At 50.1% G+C, this 22,001-nt stretch overlaps 1 long non-coding RNA gene across 1 annotated transcript; it reads right to left on the bottom strand.

Moving 5' to 3' along the window:
- Nucleotides 1-7,411: 7,411 nt before the first annotated feature.
- On the bottom strand, nucleotides 7,412-21,725 carry LOC114017977 (uncharacterized). Its single transcript, XR_003563345.2, has 3 exons — nucleotides 21,600-21,725; nucleotides 13,052-13,121; nucleotides 7,412-9,889 (listed from the first exon to the last, which is right to left on the bottom strand). It is a non-coding gene; the product is annotated as an uncharacterized LOC114017977 (long non-coding RNA).
- Nucleotides 21,726-22,001: the final 276 nt, after the last annotated feature.

Below are 22,001 nucleotides of genomic sequence, written 5' to 3'. Positions count from 1 at the left end.
CGCTCGCGCCGTGCGTTGCCATGAGGACGGCGACCCGCGGGGCGGGGCCAGCTCGCTCCCGCCGCCATCTTGAGAGAGGCGAGGCGTGGCCGTAGTGCCGGTGCCGGCGCCCTGGCCCCAGCCCGGCTCTCGGGCTCCCCCGCGGTGGGGGGGCGGGGGCTCACCTTGGCCTCAGCGGAAGGGAAGGGGCCATCCTCCCTCCGGCCAGGCAGGCCCCTCCGGTGCGGCGGAGTGCTGCTCTTGGGAGTAAAGCGCCCTTCGGGTGCGTGGTGTATCCCGGCCCCGCCCGCCCCGAGGCCTTCGGGCCCCTCCGGCCACCGCAGCGTGCGGAGAGGGAGGGCTGGGCAGCCTGTTGGGGCCGGGCCTGCAGCCTCCAGCCCCAGGTTTTGGGTTACATCCGATTCCAGGTTCCCGAGGCACCCCAGTCACCGCGGCGCCGGCAGACGGAGCCTTTGAGCTCCCTAAGTCGCAGAAGGGGAGCTGCAGTGGTGGCAGGCGCTGAAGAAGAGGATGGGAACTGCTAAGTTGAACAGGCGTCATGGCACAGCATGAAACAGCAGCACCGTTGCTTGTCCCGCTGTTATTAATGGACCACGATGAACTATTGGCCATTCATTCACCAGGAAGGGCACCCAAAGTGTGCCCACAGCAAGGAAAAGGCCCTGTTGCACTTGTTGCTTGGAAAAATACAGAGCTGTTACCCATGGAAAGTGATGTACCCTACACGAATACACCCAGCACCAGCCTCCCACAGAAAGGAGCGTTTCAGAAAAACTTCTGTGAATGTGAACACACCCTGGACTGATGATTCAGATGACAGCAGGGACACAAAGAGCTTTGAAAGTGGTTGGTACAATTGCCCCTACTGCTGGCAGGCCAGCAGCAACCTGTGGAAGCAGTGATTTGGAAGCTGATCAGCACAGCTGTATGCAAAACTACTGTGCTGCCATGTGTATGGCAGGATCGCCAAGCTTCTGCACGTTTTTTCTCCTCTGTGATATGTGTGTGGGGGTAGTGGTTAGGTGTTCAAATTAATTTTCTGCCTCCATCAAGATAGTACCATCACTGGGAAAGTGCTTTGATTTCCCAGAAGAATGTGGTCACCTGTTGCATTATGTGTCATCTCTTCTAGCTGCTGCTGTCTTCTGAGCAATTACCAGCCTGCCAAACCTGCCTTACTGATGCAGATTAAAAAAAAATAAAATTCACTCTTTGAACTGAATACTTCTCCGTAACCAGGAACAAGGACTGGCCGATGACAATGACCTCTCTTCCTGGCTGTGAGAGTGGTTAGTGTTTGCAGTGTGCAGCTATGAACCTCTTGACTGCATACATCAAAACATCAGCTGAAGCCACCCACAGTGCTGGAGTACAAGGGCAAGAGTGTGTTGTTAATAATCACTTTGAAGTCCTAGGTCTAGGGGATGATTTATTTATGAAGGGAAGTTGAATAAAAAATGCAGTCCTTCAGGTATAAGCTCTCTGAAGAGAAGACTGATATCCTGACTGTGGATGCTAACAGGAATTTTACATCAGTGAAACACCAGAATTGATGAGCCAGGCCCTGATCTCTGCCTGTGAGGAGCTTGCTGTGGCTCAGCAGTTCAATGGCACTTCACTGCAGCTGAGGATGATACAGAGAAGGCAGAGCCAGCAAAAGGCAAGAGGCAAGGGTTACAAGTTGCAGCATGGAATTCCAGTGCAATGAAAGGGGGAAAAAATCCACTGTGAGGGTGGATAAGCACTGTTATGGCAGCCCAGAGAGGTGGTGGAATATCTACCCCTAGAGACAGTGAAAATTTTACTGGACAGATTCTGCAATCCTGAGGTCCCGAGAGAGACTCTGCAACATTTGGAAATGTTTTTGCGTGTAATTCTTTTTCAAATTCTTGGATCAAAACAACTGTCTGTAACTTTCTTCTTCTTAGAATACTTTGAAATGCATTAAAACAAAAAAAACCCATCTGTCCTCCTCAGAGCTAGTAGCTTTGCTATTGACAGCTAGGGGTTGATGTATTTGTGACACATTGCAGCCCGCAGTGAAGTCCAGCCCTTGGCTAGCTAGGCACAGCCCAACACAGAGGCGACCCTGCATAACCCTGCCCAAAGTTGAGTGTTAATACAGACAGAAGCTGAATAAACCAGTAGCACACATCAGATCGTCAGCAGAGGCAGAAACCAAGTCTTTCCCAGGCCACGGCAGGTCTGGGAATCCCACACTGGCCCTGTGCAGTCTCCTGCTTCGTGGCAGGGTCACCCCGGAGGAGGCGACCACCAGGCTAGTCAGCTGGGCTTCATTTCTGAGAGGGGAGCTCCACCGTGTGGGCCCTGCTGAGAACCTCGGCTGCAGGAAGCGGGTCTGGATTCAGGCGTACTGGATTTGCAACCGTAGGATATTTTTCCTATTTTACTGCAAGGGGAAAAAAAAACCCGTTTCCCCCACGCCTAAGAGAACACCTGCATAACCAAAATCATTTGGTTGTGCCCAAGGGGATTGGTCAGGGCCTTGTACATGGCTGGGCAACAGACTAGTTAAAAGCAGTCCTGGGTCCTCATTTATCTTGCACCCACTTCTGCTACTAGAGCTGCAGGGGAAAAGAACAAGCAGCAAATGTCTCCTCTCCTGGCAGCTCCTGCCATTAGAAAGAAAGACAGTAGGCAGAACTGGCCTGAGGTAAAAACCCAGACCTTCTGACACTAGCAAGGCCAAAACCGGTAGGGCTGATGCACCTTGCTTTTGTATTGCTCCAGTGATGTCTGCACATTGTGTATGTCCCTGAAGCACTGGCTGGTGTGTGTGTGTGTGTGCTGACTGACCCTGCTTTTTTTGTGTGTGTACAGTCATTCTAACATGTCCGGAATCGATTGGATTCTCTCTGCATGAGATGGAGAATGAATCTGCATGTGCCCTAAAGCCATTCATTAGAAATCCAGCCAATTGCCTCCTCCCAAGGGAAAAACTAATGAATTACTGATGCAAACGGTTATCTAACATACAAAAAAATAAGGCTAGCCTGCATGTAAAAGAATCCCAGGAAGCTGTTCTCTTCCAGGAATAGGTCTGATTAATTGTTGTATCAAAAATTTGAAACAGTTTTATCCTGAAAATCTATCAATACAGCCTGGGTCAAGAGGGCTCAGTTTGCAAGTACAGACATTTTTCCACCCCCAGACAGACAATCCATGAAAAGTCAGCCTAGGCTCTGGGAGTCAAACTCCTTTCTGCTTGTCTTTCATCGCGTGTAATAAGAAGTCTGCAAGCAGATCACACTTTGCATGACTGGTTAGCTTCTTGGCACTCAGATGCATTTCTCTGTACTGGGTCTGTGTTGAATCTCGTGTTTCTGGCTGCTGTTCTGCTACTGTTGTCAGCGTCAACACAACTAATGCTGAGCTAACATCCTCCTTGATTGTTGTCCCTCGAGCCACGTTGTCTGTTTTGAGGGGAACTTCTAGTGGGTAAGTGTGGGGATTGTGTTTCCTGCCCACTGTTCCACAGCCTGCCTGCTCCGTCCCTGCCCTACCTCTGCTAGGTGCTTCAGACCCCTGCAGGGGCTTCTACATGGTGCAGATGAGAGATGGAAGTGGGGGTGGCCCCATTTGAGGTGGAATAGGGGACAGTCATACACAGGTGTGGTTTATCACATGTCAGGGTGGGTGTTTGCTGTTAGCACTTGCATCTTGGGGCTACCAACTCAGAGAGGAAGGGGAGAGAAACCTTGAAAACATTGCTACAAATGACCTGACTGCTGATTTCCCAGCCTGTGGATCTTACTGCTGCTGTATTCAGACTCCTCCCAGGATGAGATGAACCTTCAGTTCATTCTGACAAAATGGAGATATCCTTCCCCATGGGGGCACCAAGCTCTTGAGTGCTTGCCCCATATTGTTTCAGCAGAACACAGTATTGCTGTCCTTCGGAGTTCAGGCTGACTTAGTCTGGATGGTGAAATTTTCCATTTTTGGGGTGAAAAGCAGTATTTTTGTGCACTGATTGATTTTTTCTTTTGTAATTTTTTTCCTCCCCAGGTGTTTTTATTACCCTGCCTCTGAAATTTCCTGCATTTAGGGTTATCAGAAGCTTATCTAGAGGGAAGAAGCCTGGTAAAATGGACACTGTTCCGTGGTAGATGCATTGTATTTCCACACGCACCAAACACGTTTCATTCCCCCTTGACTTTGTTCCCACAGATTTCTCCTCCTAGTCAAGGAGGTAGGTCTCAGGACAGTCTGTTCTTCCCTGCCACTAACACACTGCTCACTGCTGGCCCCCAGAAGGTACAGCTGTTACCTCCATGAAAGCATTACACGCAAAGGCGGTATTTACAACCTGGAAAAAACAGTGACTTAAAGCCTAATAGGTTTTCTGAGATCCTGCAAGTGGAAAATATGAGCCCTGGCTTGGCTGATGGTTTTTAATTTATACAGCAACTTTCAGCCTTCCCACACCAGGGGCATGACCACACGTTATTGACAGCCCAGGAGGACTGCCAGTCTGGTAAGGCACTGTCAAAGCTTGTGGTCCTTGGGTTGAGCCCTTGGAGTGTTGAGCCCCACAGTGGAAGAGTGACGGGGCATATGGGGGACCACATCTTGTAAGCAATGGCAGAGTGGAGGGTGGGAAACAGGCAGAGAGTTGCCCTCATTATGCATGGGTCTAACATGGCCAATTACCCCATCCTCTCCTCACCTCCACAATGTAAAAGACTCTTGTTGAGAGCGGTCATAATTCACGGTGAACACCCTGCCTCCCCCTTACTCCCTTCACACCCGCTGCTCTCCATTTTCCTTCCAGAAAAAAATGTGTCTTTGATGAAATGAAATGGCTCAGTCAAAAAAACCCTCAAATGGTTGGGGACCCCTGCACTTGGCCACCCTTGCCCACTTCCCAGCTCTATTTCTGGCTGAGTTTGGAGTTTAAGTGGGCTGACCTTGTGCCCTGACTGCCCCGGAGGTCAGTGATGAAAGCGGATGGAGGCTTCACAGTCAGGTCTCTTGTGTGTGACTCTTTTGTTCCCGGGACAAGGGTGTGCAGTGCCTGGGACAGTGCTTAATTGTTCGGGGGCACTGCTTTACCCGTCATGCCCTTCCCCGGGTGGCCCCAGCCCTTCTTGCTCATGCGTGGGAGGGAGGCAGCTTCCCCACTCCGAGTAGGGAGGAGGAAGCAGAGTCTGGGTTGCTCGGCATCATTTCTGGCTGTTTATCAATCAGTGTAATAAATTTTGCAGAGTGCCAGAAAGCCAGAAAAAAGAAAGAACGAATGAAAAAGAACTTCCTGGCATTTTGTGACTCCTGCCTGTCACTGGGTGCATCCTCCATTGTCCTCCCATGCAGGCAAGAGCAACATCACCTTGCCCCAGCCAGCTCCTGGGTCTATCTGCTGTGCTCCATTGGGATGCACCCTGCTGCGAGAACTCCCTCCGCCCTTCTGCAGATGTTTAATGAGGAAAGCCCGATGTGTCAGGTCTGAGGCACTGGGCTTAGCCCACGTGGAGGTGATGGGTTCACACCAGGCAGTGCAGAAGCTTCGAGTTGGGGCACATCAAAAAAGCTGGGTGGTATTGTGGGGGAGCAAGCCCAGGGCTGGATGTATTGAGGGTCCTGAAAAGCTTTGCTAGACCTGAGCTGGGCACCGCACCTGGCACCGCCCTGAGGACACACAGAGGAGCAGTGAGTTTGCTGTAGTTGTGCGTGGGCAGGGGAAAGGTGCTGGACAACTTTGTGGCATGATGATAAAGAGTTGAATGTTTACAAATGTCTGTGATGGAGGTAGGTCAACAGAGCTCAGCATAAGCATGTGGGAAGCCTGTTAGCACTCAGTACCTCTTTGGCTGCCCCTTCAGCATCTTTCTTTTGCAACAAGTCCTTCCTGTGCTTTACATCTTCATTGCAGCTGGAGGCTGGGGCAGGAGCCTCCACAGCAGGCCCTCCCCTCTGCTGTTTCGGGGAGTGACTGTGCAGAGGAAATGGATAAAAGGAGCGGAGGGTCAGGGTTTAATTACCCCATTGCATGCAGAGATGAGTGATGGACAGAGACTGTCAGTGGGTCACTGATTAGCTGCCATGGAGCAGACAGAGGAGGGGGGAAACGTGATGAGCCCCCAGGACAGACCACTGTTGGGGAAAGCCATGACACATGGAGATGGCAGCTCATAATGGGGGACACTTTCCCCAGTTGTTTCCCCAGTTCTTCGTTCCCCTCTTTGTCCCAACTCCATCAGGAGCCCTGTGGACTCAGAAGCCTCCTGCTGGTCCCTGGCTGCTTCACTGGTTATGGGCAAGTGTTGCTGGGGTGGCAGGTCCCCCTTGAAGGATGGGGAAGAAGGTGTGACATCTCCTACCAACTGTACTGAGCTCTTGTCTCCTTGTGTGGAGATGGTGAGGAAGGATTGAGGGAGGGAAGAAGGGAAGGAGGAACAAAAAGGCAGGAGGGAAGGAAAGGAAGAAGGCTGAAAGAAGCAGCTGCTGGCCGGTGAGGTGTAATACACACACAGTGCTCCTCTGCACAGGTGTGAAGGTCTCCTGCAGAGACATCAGCCCAGCCAAAGTGGAAACCGGGCTGCCTGTCTCCAGCCCCACTGCCTCACCACTGCCTCCCTTGGACATGGCTGAATGCCTCAGGTAATAAATCTCTCTCCCCATTGCATTCCTGGCATCTCTTGGCTCTGGGGCTGTAAGAGACCAGGATTATTGTTTTGGCAGATTTGGTGACCTGGTTTTGTGTAAGCAGAATGCAGAAGTAACAAGTTTCGTAAGTCTTACCCCTTCTGCTCCCGACCCCATAGGTACTTCCCCCTCCTTTCCTTGTCACGCTCATATCAAGCCCTTGTTCTTCCTCCCACCACACTGCCTCTGAGCCCAGCCTCCATTTCCTACGTACTCCACAACTCAGTCAACTCTTATCCCTGCCCCTGCCCTTAGTCCTGCCGTACAATGTCATACCTAACGTTCTTCCACCAGTCCTGTTACCCTTGGTCTCAAGACTCCTCTTTTTCTCCTTTTCCCTACAATCCCTCTACACATCCTCTTTTGGATTTTGACCTTCAGTTTGTATCTCTAGTCACAGTTGTCCTCTAAGGTCCTGCTTCCCGTGTCCCCTCTCCCTATTCCTTTCCCTTTCTTGCCTTTACTCACCCATCCTTTACTCTTCTTTCCTGTCCCCTTCACCCCTCATCTCCCAGCGTTGTTTGCATGAATTGTCTCTGGAATCATGAGATCACTGTTTTTTTCTGCCTCTGTCAGTGGGAACATCACATTAAGGAGCGTGGATAAGTGACCGGGGGCCATTGGGGTGACTCTGGCACCCCCTGTCCCCACCCTCCTTACCCCCCTCTTCTTCTGTATCAAAGGAAGCTTTGTTGTCGAAAAGCAGAAAGAGAAAAGCAGATAAAAAGGCGGAACATGTGATCTCATTGGCTTTATTTAGCCATCCAGCTATTCCTCCTCTCTTTTCTTGATTCATCCAAAATTATCTATCCATAATCCATCCTTGGGCTTCACATCTGTGAAAGAGATGGTGGTAGACTCTCTTTTTCCAAAGGGACTTCAACAGCTGACCTCTTGGTCTCCACAGTGTGCAAAGATGACCCTGACGGGGCCCTCTAGGCAGTGTACTGCCTTTGACTGCAGTAGTCTCCATTGCAGGACTGTGGGATCTCACCCTGTAAAGGGGAACTGGAGCCAGGGAGAAGCAAATCCTTTTCCTTGTTTCACCATTGCTAAACAGGGGTTTCTAAGAGGATCCAGCAATGCATTGCTTTATCGGGGCACTGCTTGGTGGGGAGGTTAGTGTTTGTAGCATTAGATGCACAACATTTGAATTAATGAGTTTCTGGTTCTGCCAGAGACTTGCTTTTCTGACGGGTAAAATTCTTCATCTCAGGGTGCTTCAGTTATGCTTTGCGATGGAGATGATCAGTGTTTATCTACTAAGGCTGACTGTACGCTCCTGGCGAGCACCCTGTATGATAGAGCTACTGTGAGGACAGGGGAGCACAGCTGGGATTGCAATAAGGACTTCTCTGTCTATGTTGGGATTCATTTAGATGCTATCAAACCAGGAGGCATTATTATATGTTCCTTAATTGTTACATATTAGATGGGTTTGATGCTTTACAATGAAAGCTGCTCTGCATGCAGCTTCAAAACAGATACAGTTGACTTGGCACAAATCTTAATTGTGAGCACAGTCATATGAATATAAGGAGTTTGTCAGTGCACTGTTTTCATGATGTTTTAACCAGCTTCGTTAAAATCCACCAGACAAGTCCTTCTAATGTGGGTATATAATGGTCCATTTACCTGTATAGTCCATTTCCCTTCTCTACAGGAATAAAAATTCTCCAGATAACGCCTTAAATCCACAGCTTTGTACACGTGTGTGCGGGAAGTCACTAAGGCTGAACGGTAATGATTGTTTCAAGGGCTTTCCAAAATAGTTAAGGCACTGAATGCAAGAAGAGTACAGAAAGCTTGGCAGATGGAGCCAGGCAGTATATGCCATGTTCACCTAAAGAACAACACAAACTGAGATGGACTTGGACAAATGGTAGTCAGAGTAGTGAAGAGGGTCTGTGGAAGATGAGCAGAAAGGCAAAACCAGCAAGATTTGCTTCAGGTGAGACTGAAGAATTTGATTTTCTTGCAGAAGGCAGTATCAGTGAAGGGTATACCCAAATGCTCTAAAAGGTAGGGAGGTAGGAATCTGGCTGGGGAATTGTTTCTGTTGCAGAAAAGTCATCGTGGAAATTGCAGTGAGTTTAGCATCATGTGAACTTTTACATATCTATGTATGTATGTGTAAAATGACTCAGTGAAGCAGTATGTGCAAGGGGCTATATCTAGAAGGATGTCTGTGGGAATGCCTGAGGTAATTCAATGGGGTGTGGGAAGACATGATGTCCATGGGGATTTGTCACAGCTTTTCTGTGGTAGGAGATCACGCACAACCAGATTTATAGCAATAGTGCAGAGAAACTATATGACATTACAATCTATCCAACAAAGAGTGTTGATTCCAGCTTACAAACAGCTGAATCAGTAAATGTGGAAGCCAGAAAGTGACTTTTTTGTGTCTCCCATGTGTTTTTTAATAAATGCAGACTGAAGCTTCCACTGGACTCCTGCCAGCTCTGGGTCCCTATCATTTGATTTTCCTGAAACAGGCACCATGACTCCATTTGAAAGACATTTCCATTAGCATGTTGGACTGATTCAACTTATATCCTGCCCTGTTGTGTCCGACTCATTTTCCCCTATCTCTAGGAGAAGCCTGAGGGAAGGCAGAGGGCCCTTCACATAGATGCTCAAGGTCTCTATCAGATAATAGCTGAAGAAATATTTGCCATGACCAGCTATGGTCATTTTTTGCCATTCCTTAGTCACTTGGCAGCCAATGGAGGGAAGAGGCGAGAGCTGGGTGGGGGAGAGTAAATGAGACAGAGGGACAAGAACAAAAGATTCTTTTGTGGTACAGAGAGAGAGAAAAGGGAAAGCATCACCAAATGCCCAGAAGCCATGTTTGTAACAAGAGACCTATTCTCTCAGCTACTTGGAAAACAACTTGGAGTAAAAGGCCCTGGTTGAATTAACCCTTCATGGAGGCGACTTACTAAGCATGCAGGAAAGATGCATGGTGGTGGGAGGTGTAATCTGTGTGGCAAGGTAGCACTGTTGGCTCTTGGGCAATTTAAAGCAAGGATTGGTTGTCTGGGAAGAGGAAGCAGGAATGACATTAGGTGGTTTGGCCAGACCAAAGTTTTAAAATGTCAGATGTCCTTTCTTCACAGGAGCTTCAATACTGGCAAAGATCACTGGAGGGGTTTTTGCAGCATATGAGGCAATGACTCCTTTTCATTGACATTTTTGCTAGGGATGCTGGCACCTAGGACTGTGGAGAGAGAAAGGAAAGGAAAACACCACACTTAAAATGTATGTTTTGCTGCAGCACAATCTTGTCCCATCACAGCCTCTGTGAATTCAGTTCCTATTGTTGGCCTTCAAAAAATCTGTTCTCCGACATTGCATCTCTCTTGCTCATGTCTTAGACCTCCCTTTAGCTGATAAGAACAATTTTACTGGAGTTAGAGGTTCTCTATACAAATGCATTGACAGTAGGCCAAATCCCACAACCTCAAAGAAACAACCAGCTTTATTTCATTGTGAACACCCTCTCTTAGCCACCTCCCTGCCCTTTCTAAGGAGGCTTCCTCTTTTATTGAGTGGATATTTGGGTGAAAGGGGACTTCTGTGATGACGGTATGAGAAAAAGTTTTACACAGGGAAAGAGAATGTGCAGCTATTTGAAGATCCAATATGGGATATTGTCATATGCCAGGTTTGTTTGTATCTGAGCTTGCTTCCAGGTGCTCTGCAAATTGAAAGAAGTGAGACAGATCTGAAATAAATGCCTTTTCTCCCCATGACAGTACAGAAGGGACAGCACCCTGCCTCTGGAGCATCCTCACATAGCTCCAGGCAAAGGGAAGTAAGGAGCAGTTTGGAAATGGAAAGACAGTCCTCCTTTCTGCTTCCTTGCCTCGCCAGGACAGGAGCAGTGTCCACTATCATGGGTTGCCCATCCCCCTTGGCTCGATGGCGCAGATGGAAAGGATGCAGTGGGTGCCCACGGAGCCCGCAGTCAGGTGGGCTGCTGAGCGGATGTGAGATGCACAAAACATTACGACTGTGCTTTCGTAAATAAGCAATCACATGGGACTCGTGTGCGTGTGTTAGAGCAGCGCTTTGAAAATAACCAGGAAAATCATGTGGCAACAGAAATCTGCCCTCCCCCTCTCCCTAACCTTCTCCCTCCCTTTCCTCTCCTTTCTTTCTCTCTCTCTCTGTCTCACTGAGTTGGTAACCACAAAGGCTGGAGCTGAATTTTGCTCCCATTAACCCCATATAGTGTTTTGGGGTGTCTGCATTGGCACTTGGTCTTGGTGGCCAACCTACCTGTGCCACTCAGACCACTTGTGCTGTGTGATGTCCCCTGCAGCCCTACGAAGGAAATTTTCAAGTTCAGTCTCCTAGAGGGATTGAAGGACATTTACCCAGAGGGGTTGCTAAATATGATTACATCCATTGCTCAATGGGATTTTCACTGTTGCAGCTCTGAGTCCAGCAGAAATTGACTTTTTTTTGGCACTATGGTTTTAATACCTGACTGGCACTTACTGGAGTCACTTGCAAGGTCAGAAGAGTGAATCCTGGAGTTTGAAATGCAGTTTGGAAACTAGGAAGCTTGACGTTCTGCACTGCTCCCTCACACAGCTCATTCACAGTAGCACAGCATGGCAGGAGTCTCAGACCATTAAAATCTCAGCTGAGCTAAGAGCAGGTGATGTTCTGTGTAGAACAAGTGCCACCACACTACCAATAAATGCATGTCCTTGAGCCTTGGCTCCACTAATGGCCTCCTATTGTAACTTAGTTCTTACATAGGTACGGCTACCAGCCTTGCTGCATGCAAAAAGCCTAAAGAGTCAGAAAGGGAGGGATTTAGTGGGCTGTGCCAGGTGAGGCTCAACCTGTCCTGCTGTCCTTGGGTGGTGTTGCCAATCATACCTTATTCTACTGTATGTTCCTCCAGCTATCATTTCTTCCAAGCTGGCCTTTCCTAGCTTAGAAGCTCAGGATCTTAGGCTCCAGCCAATAAGGCCTTCACCTTTTCCTGTATTACGTATTCCCCCAAATACATTTCTGCTCATGACACTTTCACCTCTCCTCTCTCTTCTTTCTTCTTTCTTCTTTTCCCATTTGTCCTTAAAACAGTGGAAGACTTTTCCTTAAACAGGTGGAAGGATTTTAAAGCAAAATCTCTTTTTTTTTTTTTGCAAGAGATCCATCTGGATTTGAGTCAAGAGGATCTGCTGGAGGCAAAGCAATAGGACACAAGGTGTGGAAGTGAACTGAAGAATGAATGCATCTGTATCGGTATGATGTGCCGGGCATTTCAGGGGGACCAATGCTGTTAACCTGTTTGAGATAAAGTGCCACAAGCTCTTAAAGTCATGGTGACTTCTGTAAGATCCAGACATTTTTACCTAAAAACACATTTCAAGTGTCTCAGAGCTGAGCTTCTGTTGCCTTGCAGCTGGTACATCCTGGTTCAGCCCCTTACTGGCTTAGACAGGCTAGACTATACTGGTCCCTGAATGGAGTGTGGCTTGAATTTGGTTAGAATGGCCTGCATATGGCTGGCTTGGTCTGAGTTACACTGGATTTGACCCAGCTGAGCTACATTTATGTGGACTGAGTGCAATCTGAATGCAAGTTTGAGGTGGCAGCTTGTGATAGGCATGTTCTGGGTAGGCTAGAGTTGACCGGGTTAGCTGCTTTAGACTGTGCTGAATTCGGAGCTGAAAATGTGACTGGTTTGGACTGAGTTAGTATTTTTGGTGGATTGGAGTGGGCTGATGGGAAGAGTTTTCCAGGATACAGGGCTGCTGGAATGGAGCAAGTGACTTCACTGTGGCTGGTTTAAAAGCCTTGTTTCACCTATACCAGAACCTATTGCCTCATCTGGGAAGCTGTTTGCTGGACCAGCTTCCCATGGATAGCAAAAAGGTTATTCAGCAAGTGCTGAAATGGGATCCCCACAAGGCTGACAAAAATTTTTAGTTCCTCAGTGTCCAGCTGCTCCAGGCCATCTCCTTCTCCCACAACCAGCGAGTGGTTCATGCCAGAACATGTGCATCTTCTTCCCAGTCAGGTCCACCAGGTCAAATCTGTTCATAACCGAACATCCTAGTTCAAAAAGGAAAATCCTCCTGTCTGAGAAATTCCCCAAGCAAGGATGGCTACCAGTGTTTCAAGGGAGGAAATAGGACCTGAAAGCCTCACACATGACTTCTCTTTTAATGACTAAGTTTCCTTGATAGCATAAGAATTCTTACAGTCTAATATGGTGCGTGGAATGCATTGCACAGTGTTACTTATCAAGGGGATAAAATAAATATTTATAATTAACTTGGACACCAGATGAAGCCCCACATAAAAGAAAATTCGGACTGGTTCCAAATAAATGATGTCTCAACATAAAAAATTGTACCTGGATGATGTGACAAGTCAGTCTAGGTGATGGTGCTGCCAAATCCCTTCCCTCCCCACTTATTCTGGCTCTGCTTTAAAAAAAACAGAACGAAATTTGTAGTGACGGGTAGGAGACGTTGTGGTCCCACAGGGAGAAGCAGAGCCCCATCTCCATACACAACTAGCAGAGAGTGGAGCAGGAGAGTGGAGGGTAGCACAGTGCTGTACAGCTGCAGGGCTGCTCACAACAGGGCAGAGCTCCCAGAGAATGTGCTCTTTGTTCCTTGCCTTTAAAGGGTAAGAGAAACACTTATGCATGGCAAATTAGCCCAAAAATGTATTTCTCTAAAACACCCGATTGTCTGGCCAGCTCTGCAGCTGCAGGGAAGTTCCAGGGAGAGAAGGGGGAGGTGGCGGGAAGGAGAAGGAGGGAGGCAGGGAAAGAGGATTTTGATGGCTTGGAGGGGGAAGGCAAGATGACTGTGTGAATGAGGGAGAAATTCTTGTCTCAATTCAAACAGAGCTGACCAGCGATCGAGGGGACCCCTGACAGAGGGGCCACGTTGGTGGCCAGGGAACCATGGATGCTCTGTGGTCTCCTGGGGGGTAGGGAGAAGAGGGGACATGAGACAGCTGTGCTTCAGACAGCACAGGAGCAGGCACTGGTGCAGCCGGCGGTGCTGGGGAATCCTGCTGCCCGGCAGGTTCAGCTGTGCCATCTGGGCCGGGATGTTCAGCAAGCAGTGCCATGCTCCTCTAGTCACTGTGTTGCACGTCCCAGGGGCCGATGGGCTGTGACTCCTCTCCCACTTCAGAGCAAAATGTGCAGGGTGTGACTCTGTGGAGCTGCAGGGCCTGTGCTGTTCCCAAGAGGTGACACTTGCATTTAAAATATCCCAGACATCCCTCTTGATTAGGAACTTGATCTGGGCTTGTTATGAATTTCCAGCCCAATGCTGATAGCCATGTAAAAACTCCCAGACCACTTCTGGCAGGTAAATGGTTCCTTGAACTTCCCTGGGGTTCAGAAAGCAAAACCTAATGGTTTTTCTTGACAGCTGCTCAGACTGTGATGTTCATGGTGAGTGCCACAGTCCTGTCCCTGCTCCAAGGCATGCCACTGAAAGCAGAGTCAGGCTCACCATGAGCACAGCTGAGACCTCAGTGTCCAAGGTGTGTCTCCCCACACTGTCTGGAGTAGCATATCCTCTTTTGTGTGCGTGGTGAGTATTTATTTTCTCTTCCATTTTCTGCTGATGTGGATAATGACTTTGCAGGCACAGCCTTGAGGCAGCCTGGTCGGTCCTCATTACCACACACTGAATGCTCTTGGGGACATCTATGGTGTGATCCAGATGCTGCTCTCAGGGGAATTATCTCAGGCTCGACTTGGCCTTTGAGGACACTCAGGGGTGCACTTGTCTGCTATAAATCCAGGTCCCAGTGCTCTGTCCTTTCTGTGACATGACGTGACCTAGTCTGGGCAGACAAGACCATCTCCTTCAAAGCCACCAGTGCCATCTGCTATAAGAGCTGATGAGATTGGTAGGTAGCCTTAGATTAGACAAAGCTTAGACTGCCCATGAGAAAAAGAGAGATGTGAATGTCTCAGAAGGCGATTTGGCTTTGATACATTTCTGTGACTGACTGGCTCAGGTGTAGGATTGGTGTTGCTGCTGGTTCAAGTTGGCACAGGCAAACTGTACTCTGTTTCCAGGTTGCTGCTAAACTCACTGTGTGACCAGATTTTCCAAGGAAAACCCTATAACTCTTCAGGTTTGTAATCCAGAAGTCCCATGAATCCCCTCTCACTGGACTAGAGGAAGGGAAGGACAGGTGGACTTGGGTGGTGTGGCACTGGAGCAGGTTGCCCAGAAAAGCTGTGGATGCCCCATCCCTGGCAGTGTCCAAGGCCAGGCTGGATGGGGCTCTGAGCAACCTGGGCTAGTGGAAGGTGTCCCTGCCCATGGCGGGGGGGCTGGAACTAGCTGATCTCCAAGGTCCCTTCCAACCCAAACCATTGTATGATTCTGTGATTCTATGATGTTTATCTGAACAAGTTGTGATACTGACTGCTGGTGGGAATTACTCATTCTTTCTTTTCAGAGTTTACATGAAGATGCTTTGGATGACACTGGGTATGGAGGTACCTACTGGCTGTGAAGCAGTAGCTGACAGGTAAGCCAGAATTAGCTTTGAGAATTTCCTATAGTGGAGAAGCTGATCAGACTTGTGCTGGAGAAAGAGTGTGATGGGCAGAGGGGGAGGTGGGGAACTGAACCACTCTTGAAATCAGGGGCTGGGGGAAGCTGTTGACAGCTGTATAATCCTTTTGTCGCTACCTGACTCATCTCTATGTGGCCAGTGGGATGGCTCACTCTCATTTTATATTTACATGGGAGAAGAGGGTACAAAAATGTTAGCTTTAATTAAGTCAGCAATGTTTCTCAGCTTTGACGCACTTCATTTGCCACTTCTGTTGAAAAGAGGTCCCTCCATCCCATCCCCTCCTTTCCTCCCCTCCACTTGTACAGCTTCAGACCTTCACAGCCCCGCGACCCAGCTCCTCATATGTCCCTTTAGAAACACCCTGAGCAGCAACCACACAAAGACATGTGACCACGTTACATGAGTTTAAACCTCTAGCTTTTAAGTGCCAGCGCTGGGCTTCATGCTTGACCTTCAGAGGGTGGGTGGCACAGATTGATGGCAGGCCTGCTGGGGCTGCTGGGGGTCCTGAGATCACTTGAGGCAAGGTGGGACTTGGGGAAACAAAGAATCCAAGCACAATCCAGCAGTCTGTGGAGACACTGAGACCTCCCAGGGATGGAAAGGATGTGGCATCACCTAAGGGTGGGAATGACTGATATCGGGGAAGCATTTATTGGTCAATAATTTGCCAAGAAATGGGACTTCAGGGGAATGAAACCAGCTGCAGATCTAAACCTAGTTCAACAAGTAATTTTGGCTGGAAAGTGAGTGTGTGCGTGTGATTTTTAAAATATCAAAACATTTCATTTCAGGACAATGTTCCTAAACTGTTACGTTTTCTAAGTGCCAGAATGTTGCGAATGGACATTTTCAAAGGGAATTTCTGACATTTCATTTCAAACCAGCTTTTTGCATTTAAAACTTGACCTGGGTTGAAATATGAGAGGTCAGACACGAGAGTCTAACAACACAAAATAAAACCTGCTATTTCAAGTTCAGCAGAATGATTCGGTCTCTGACTTATGCCATTTGAAAAAAACAAAAAAAATCACAGCAGAGCTCCTGTGCACATCCAGATCAATGTGCCCCTACACAACACCTCTGAGGTGATGGAGACACTGGAGCAGAAACAGACAGTGTGGCTGGGATAAAACTGGCCAGGTAGTGGCCTGAGATGAACTGGAAAATGCCCTTGAGCATCCCAGACAGAATTTCACTCTCATCTCAACAAACTTCACTCTGATCTCAGTAAGGCTATTTATGGTGGGATGTGCACCTCTTAGGGATGCTTGCATCTGTTCAGCTCCATGGGTAGCAACAAGCAGAGCAATGACGAGCAAAGCTCCTGTTGCTGTGGCAGTTTTACCTGCGCTGTCATCTATCTTTAGGCAAAGAGGTGACCAAAGTACCATCATCTTCCAGCACTGTCCCACTGATCCCTATGAAAACCAGTGGAACTCTCCATGGGGATGTGTCCATAGGCAGCTGCAGGGGAAAAAATGCAAGCGCAAGCAAGGTCTGGGCGCAAGAAAATCTCTAATTTGTGAAGGGGCCCTGGTGCTTCTCCTAATGGGTGGGCAGGTTGGGGGATGATGACCAAGCAGGATGAAGGACACTGCTAGTGCTTTGAGAAGATGCTGTACCCCCCAGCTGCCTCTTCTGTACAAACGCAGGTTCAGCCTCGAGGGACATGAAGAATAGCCTTCCCCCCCCTTCCCCGCTGGCTCCAGCCCCTTGCTCCCTCCGCCCCATCCTCTCTGCTGTGCGCACGTGGTCCCCTCTGGCCATGAATAGAGTTGGCACGGGAAGGGCCAGCCCAAGCCACTGGGGCTCACAACTCCCAACCTGAATAAGCAGCATAAAGGCACAGAGCAGCCCCGTCGCAGCTCCATCCCGACCCATCCTCCCCAGCTGCAACAGCATCCGCTGTGGGCCCAGACTGGCCATTCTTACCAAGTCCTTCTGTGCCGTTTGTCTTTCTCTCCCTCTCTGCCTTTTTTTTTTTTTTTTTAATTTAATCCCCTTTTTTCGAACATATCATTACAGGAGCAACAAAAAAGATGGGACAATACAGCCATTGATGAACTGCTCTCGTCCTCCCGTCCCGATCCCCCCCACTCACTCCCTCCCCTCCTCTGGTGCGTGCCAACACTCTTTCCACCCGCCCAGGGCTGGAGCCAGCGCCAAACAACCTCTGCTAATAAACAAGAGGAACCAGATAAACCAGGAACACAATAGAGGGATTTGTTGCACTTTAGTGATGGTGGGAACAATGTCAACTCCGTGGCGCAGCTGCATGGACCCCCTCCCATACTCTCCCCCCACTGCCTCACGCCCCCTGCGCACTTGCAGCCCAACACTGTGATTTATGAAAGGCCAAAGGTCATCGTGCATTAAAGGGCTCCTTTCTTGCATCATTTATTAACCCCTCTATGACAAGGCATACTCATTGTGGTGGTGGTACAAGGAGCGGGGAGGGGGCGGAGGAGTCCATCCTAGCAGCACTGTGCATCTCTTAGAGGATGCTGAGATGCAGAATTAGTGCTTAAGCTGCCTGGTTTTGCACTGACCTGATGTGTGTGGGGAGGAGGGGAAGCTTTGGTGAGGTGCATTTCGGCCAGCAAAAGCAACTCCTGCACTCCAGCGCAGCTCTGGTCACTTTTCATGCAGGTCACCGTCTGCCTGACCTGCATTCACTGCCAGACCGGATCGTGGTCCATGCTGTGGCCATGCTGACCCAAAGGGTTGCCCTGAGGACCCCATCGTCTCTGTATGGTAGGGTTGACTACGTTGCATCACGAGAGCCTTGGGTCACCTTGTGCTACCAGGCATGGTCACGTGGGCAGTCCATGTTGCAGCTGGGCAGAGAGGAAGCAGGGGGCCATGGAACAGGGTGGACCACTCCAAGGTCTCCTTCTCATGCTAGTAGACATATGGCCAAAATATCTACTTGTCTCACCAGAGCTGATCGCCATTACAGGCAATGCTGCAGTGTCACCATGCAGCACTTTCAAGCCTTCCTGTGCAGCTGTGAAGCAACACTGTGAAACACTAGTGACATAACTCACTGGCCTGATCTTTTTCTTCCAAAATTGCAGTGACCAAGTCAGTTTGGGCAAAATGATGCAGTGGCAAAGGGGTCAGCAGTGAATTTTGTGGTCCACTGAGCTACCACCCCATGTCCCAGGCCATGCTTGAGGGCTCCCTAGAGCTCCCTAGAGCTCCCTAGGGCTCCCCTCTCCATGGGCAAGCTGGCTTGGGAGGACAAACCCCAAGGCCATCACAGGCTGGGGGCAATGGGGAAGCCCTGGAGAGGGGATGTCTGCTGGGGTTCATGTCCACCATGAGGGCAGTGGGGTTGTGCTGGCTCCTGTCTGCCTGGCCCATCCCTCCCAGCTCAGCAGAGGGGAAGCTGTGGTGTTGACAGGTTGGGACATCTTCCCCCTGCAACGAAGCAGTGGGTAATAAGGGACCTTTGAGTACGGGTGTCACGGTGAGCCCCTGCACAGGGCAGAGGGGACATGGAGGTTGGGGTGAAGGGGAAGACAGTCCCCTGCCCAAATGCCAGCTGGTAACACTAGTTACCAGCCCAGCGGCTCCTGCCCTGGCTTTGGTGCCTCAGCCTTGGGCTGTGCTCCCTCGCTCGCTCACTCTCCCTCACATTCCTCCGGGAGCTGATCAGGGCTTGAATGACACCCCAGATGACTCTTTGCTATTAATTCCTGTGAACAGAAAGGGCTCCTTGTTCTCCCAGTCCTACTCTCTGGAGGAATTACAGGGGCCAAGGCAGCAGGCTGAAGCCTTCCTGACTTAACCCTTCCCCCGGCTCCCCAGGAGCCTCCCTGCAGCCAGAAGACAGGCAGAAGTGAAGATCACCCCGGAGCCACCTTGGTCACCGCTGAACAAGCCCACTGCGGTCACTCAGCACTACTACAACCACAGGTCCTGTTGGGAGGGTCCCCTTTTCTCGTTGTTCTGCACAATCTTGTACAATTCCCCTTTTCTCCCCTCTCGGCATCTCTCTGTCGTGCAGACTGAGAGCACCCAGCTCCCTCCATCACATCACACTGGATATGCCAGACTCCATCTGAGAAAAGGCAAACCCTGTCCACTTCTCCTCCAGCTCCCCACCCCTTCAGCGCTTGCTTTTTGGGGTTCACTTTTTGGAGGTACACCTGGCCTTTCCAGCAGGAGATGAGGGGGTTAACAGCCAGGGAGGCTCCTTGCCACTCATCAGAGCAGGTAGCAGACAGACAGGCTTACCCCATTCCTCTTTGATCTTCCCAGACCCAAGTAATGCAGGAATATTGTCCTGTTTTGCCATCACGAGTCCTTGTGCACCCATGAAACAATGAGCTGACCAAGACGATGGGCCAGGAGTTGTTTGGAGTCTTTCAGTGCTCAGGGGTGCTTCTCCTCTCTCCGTTCCATAAGGTTTTCCCTACACCTCCTCTGTAAATCAGCTGGTGCCATAATCCACTGTTTTAGAGCAAAAAATGCTGCTGAGCAGCCTCCTGCTCGGCCACATCAAGGCATGCATGCCAGTGGCAGCAGCAGTGTGGTTCCCTGCACCTGCAGCAGCCCTTGGTGTGCCTTGCAGAGGGAACGGGGTTTCTCCTGCTCCAGAGCCACGTGGGACTCTGCAACCACATCCCAGACCCAGTCCCCAAAAAGCTTCCCAAGACTCCCATCCCATCCTGGGGTGATGGGACTGCAGTGCTGCATGCTGATCAGCATCACCCATGCTGTGTCACCCATGGGGAATGATAACCCCAGAGCAGGGCAGCTGCTGCAACCTTTCTTTTGCTGCCCTGTGCAGGGCACTGGATTGACAAACAACTCGGGTAGTAAACAACTCCAGGCATTGCCTGCCTTTTGTTTCACCGCACACCCCCTGCAGCTAACTGTCCTGTAACCACATGGATGTGATGTGGTGCTGCCAAAACCCAGGCAGGGCTGCAGGCAGGTCTTTGCTTTTGCCGAGTGACCCACACCACTTTATCTCTCCTCAGGCTGCCTTGCGGGCAGCCAGCTCGCCAATGCCCATGACTGGAAGCAAAGAAGCGTCTGGGAAGGTCTAGGACCAATATTGGGAGCTTCAGCCAAAACTGGCAAGGGGTGATGAAGACCAGAGGCCAGCAGTGCTTCCTGTGCCCGGCTCCCTGTTAGGATGCCTATGGCACAAGGCAAATGGAAGAGTTCTTTGGAGATCACAGCCATCGCAGAATCGTGGAGGGTGACACAAACGTAGGCTCTGGGGACACTGTGCTGCTTCTGTTCACGGAAAGGCCTTGAAAATGACCTGCATGCTGGGAGCCTCGGAGGGTGGTTGTGACATCAGATCAGGGAGGAATTTGGAGAGAAGGGCATGAGGAAGTGGTGGAGACAGAGCTGGGCTTGGGTGCTCCAGCAAAGGGTATGGCCTGGTCCTGATCTCTCCCAGGCTGCCATCAGTCATGTCCCATGATGTCTCACGAGTGAGACTAGCTGCAGACCCATAGATATTCCAAGTGTTTGGTGGCCTCTCCCTTTGCTCCTCCCTGCTTTTCCTTGGAGCATCACACTCAACCAAACTTCAAATAAAAAGAGTAACTGTTTGAAACCTTGCTATTTTTTCTAGTTCTTTCATGACTTCCTCTGTGGATGGTTCATAAGGTCACCTGGTCACGCCCTCACTACCCTCCACTTCCCCCACAGGATTGAGTAGCCAGCTTCCCAGCTATTTTATGGTCATGGTGATGAGGTGTGAGAGGGTCCCATGGCATCTCCACACCAAAGGGGCCATGCAGTTCTCACTGAGGATATTGGATATATTATTTCTGGCTGGGGCAGCAGGACTTCCAGCATGGGTCAACTGTTCCTGCCATCCACAACCTTCCCACAACCACCTGAGTTTCCTGGTCCTCTCCCTTTCTCTGTCTCCTTCCTGGTCTACCAGGGGAATGAGCAAATCCATTCAGATTTGGGCGGGGAGACATTCCCCTTTTCCAGCAGGAGGGCTGCCACCCTCCTCTTGCTCACCGAGCCCTCCCTTCTAGCCATGGCGGGACCAGCAAGCCTCATGCTGGCAAAGATGCAAATCCCACGTGGGAGCTGGGCTTGGCTTTGGCGTGGGAGACCTGGTACCCATCCCCAGCAGGGAGAGAAGGGGAGAGTTCTGCATCCCCCTCCCCAGCACAATGTTGGGATGGTCACCCCCTGTCCTTCCCACAGCATCACAGGGGGACACAGCCAGTGCAAACCCACACCAGCCTGTCCTGCGTGGGCAAGGCGGCAGCAGGGGCAGGACCCCCTCCCATACCCAAATCCCAAACCTTGCCCCCCCCCTCCTGCCCCTAATTGTCTCACGTGCCCACCTCCATGGGAAAGGGATTTTGCAGAGAGACGTCCATCCCAGCGGCCATCCCCATCCCAGCCACCGCTGCTGCCTCAGCTCCTCCTAGCCCGGGTTTCCTCTCCCGTCTTTGGGTCTGGAGCAAGCTGGACGCTTTTAAAAAGCTTTTTATGTGCGTGCGTGTGTGTGTGTGTGTGTGTGAGTGTGTGTTAATCACATGATTGTCGTTCACCTGTATCCTGAACAAAGACAGCACACTGTTTAAGGCCCAAACAAGAAAGCCGGCAAGGGAAGGAGGGGGGGGGAGTTGGGAAAACTGAAGGGGCTGTTGAGAGAGCGGGCGCGCGGGAGAAAATCCTTATCAAACTCCCAATTCATGGGTCTCCCTTTCCCTCAGCACACTGCGGGTATTGTTTGGCTGGGG

Source organism: Falco cherrug, chromosome 5, assembly GCF_023634085.1.
Source record: "Falco cherrug isolate bFalChe1 chromosome 5, bFalChe1.pri, whole genome shotgun sequence".
In the NCBI taxonomy this organism is placed as follows: Eukaryota; Metazoa; Chordata; class Aves; order Falconiformes; family Falconidae; genus Falco; species Falco cherrug.
This window is presented reverse-complemented; position numbering and strand designations above follow the sequence as displayed.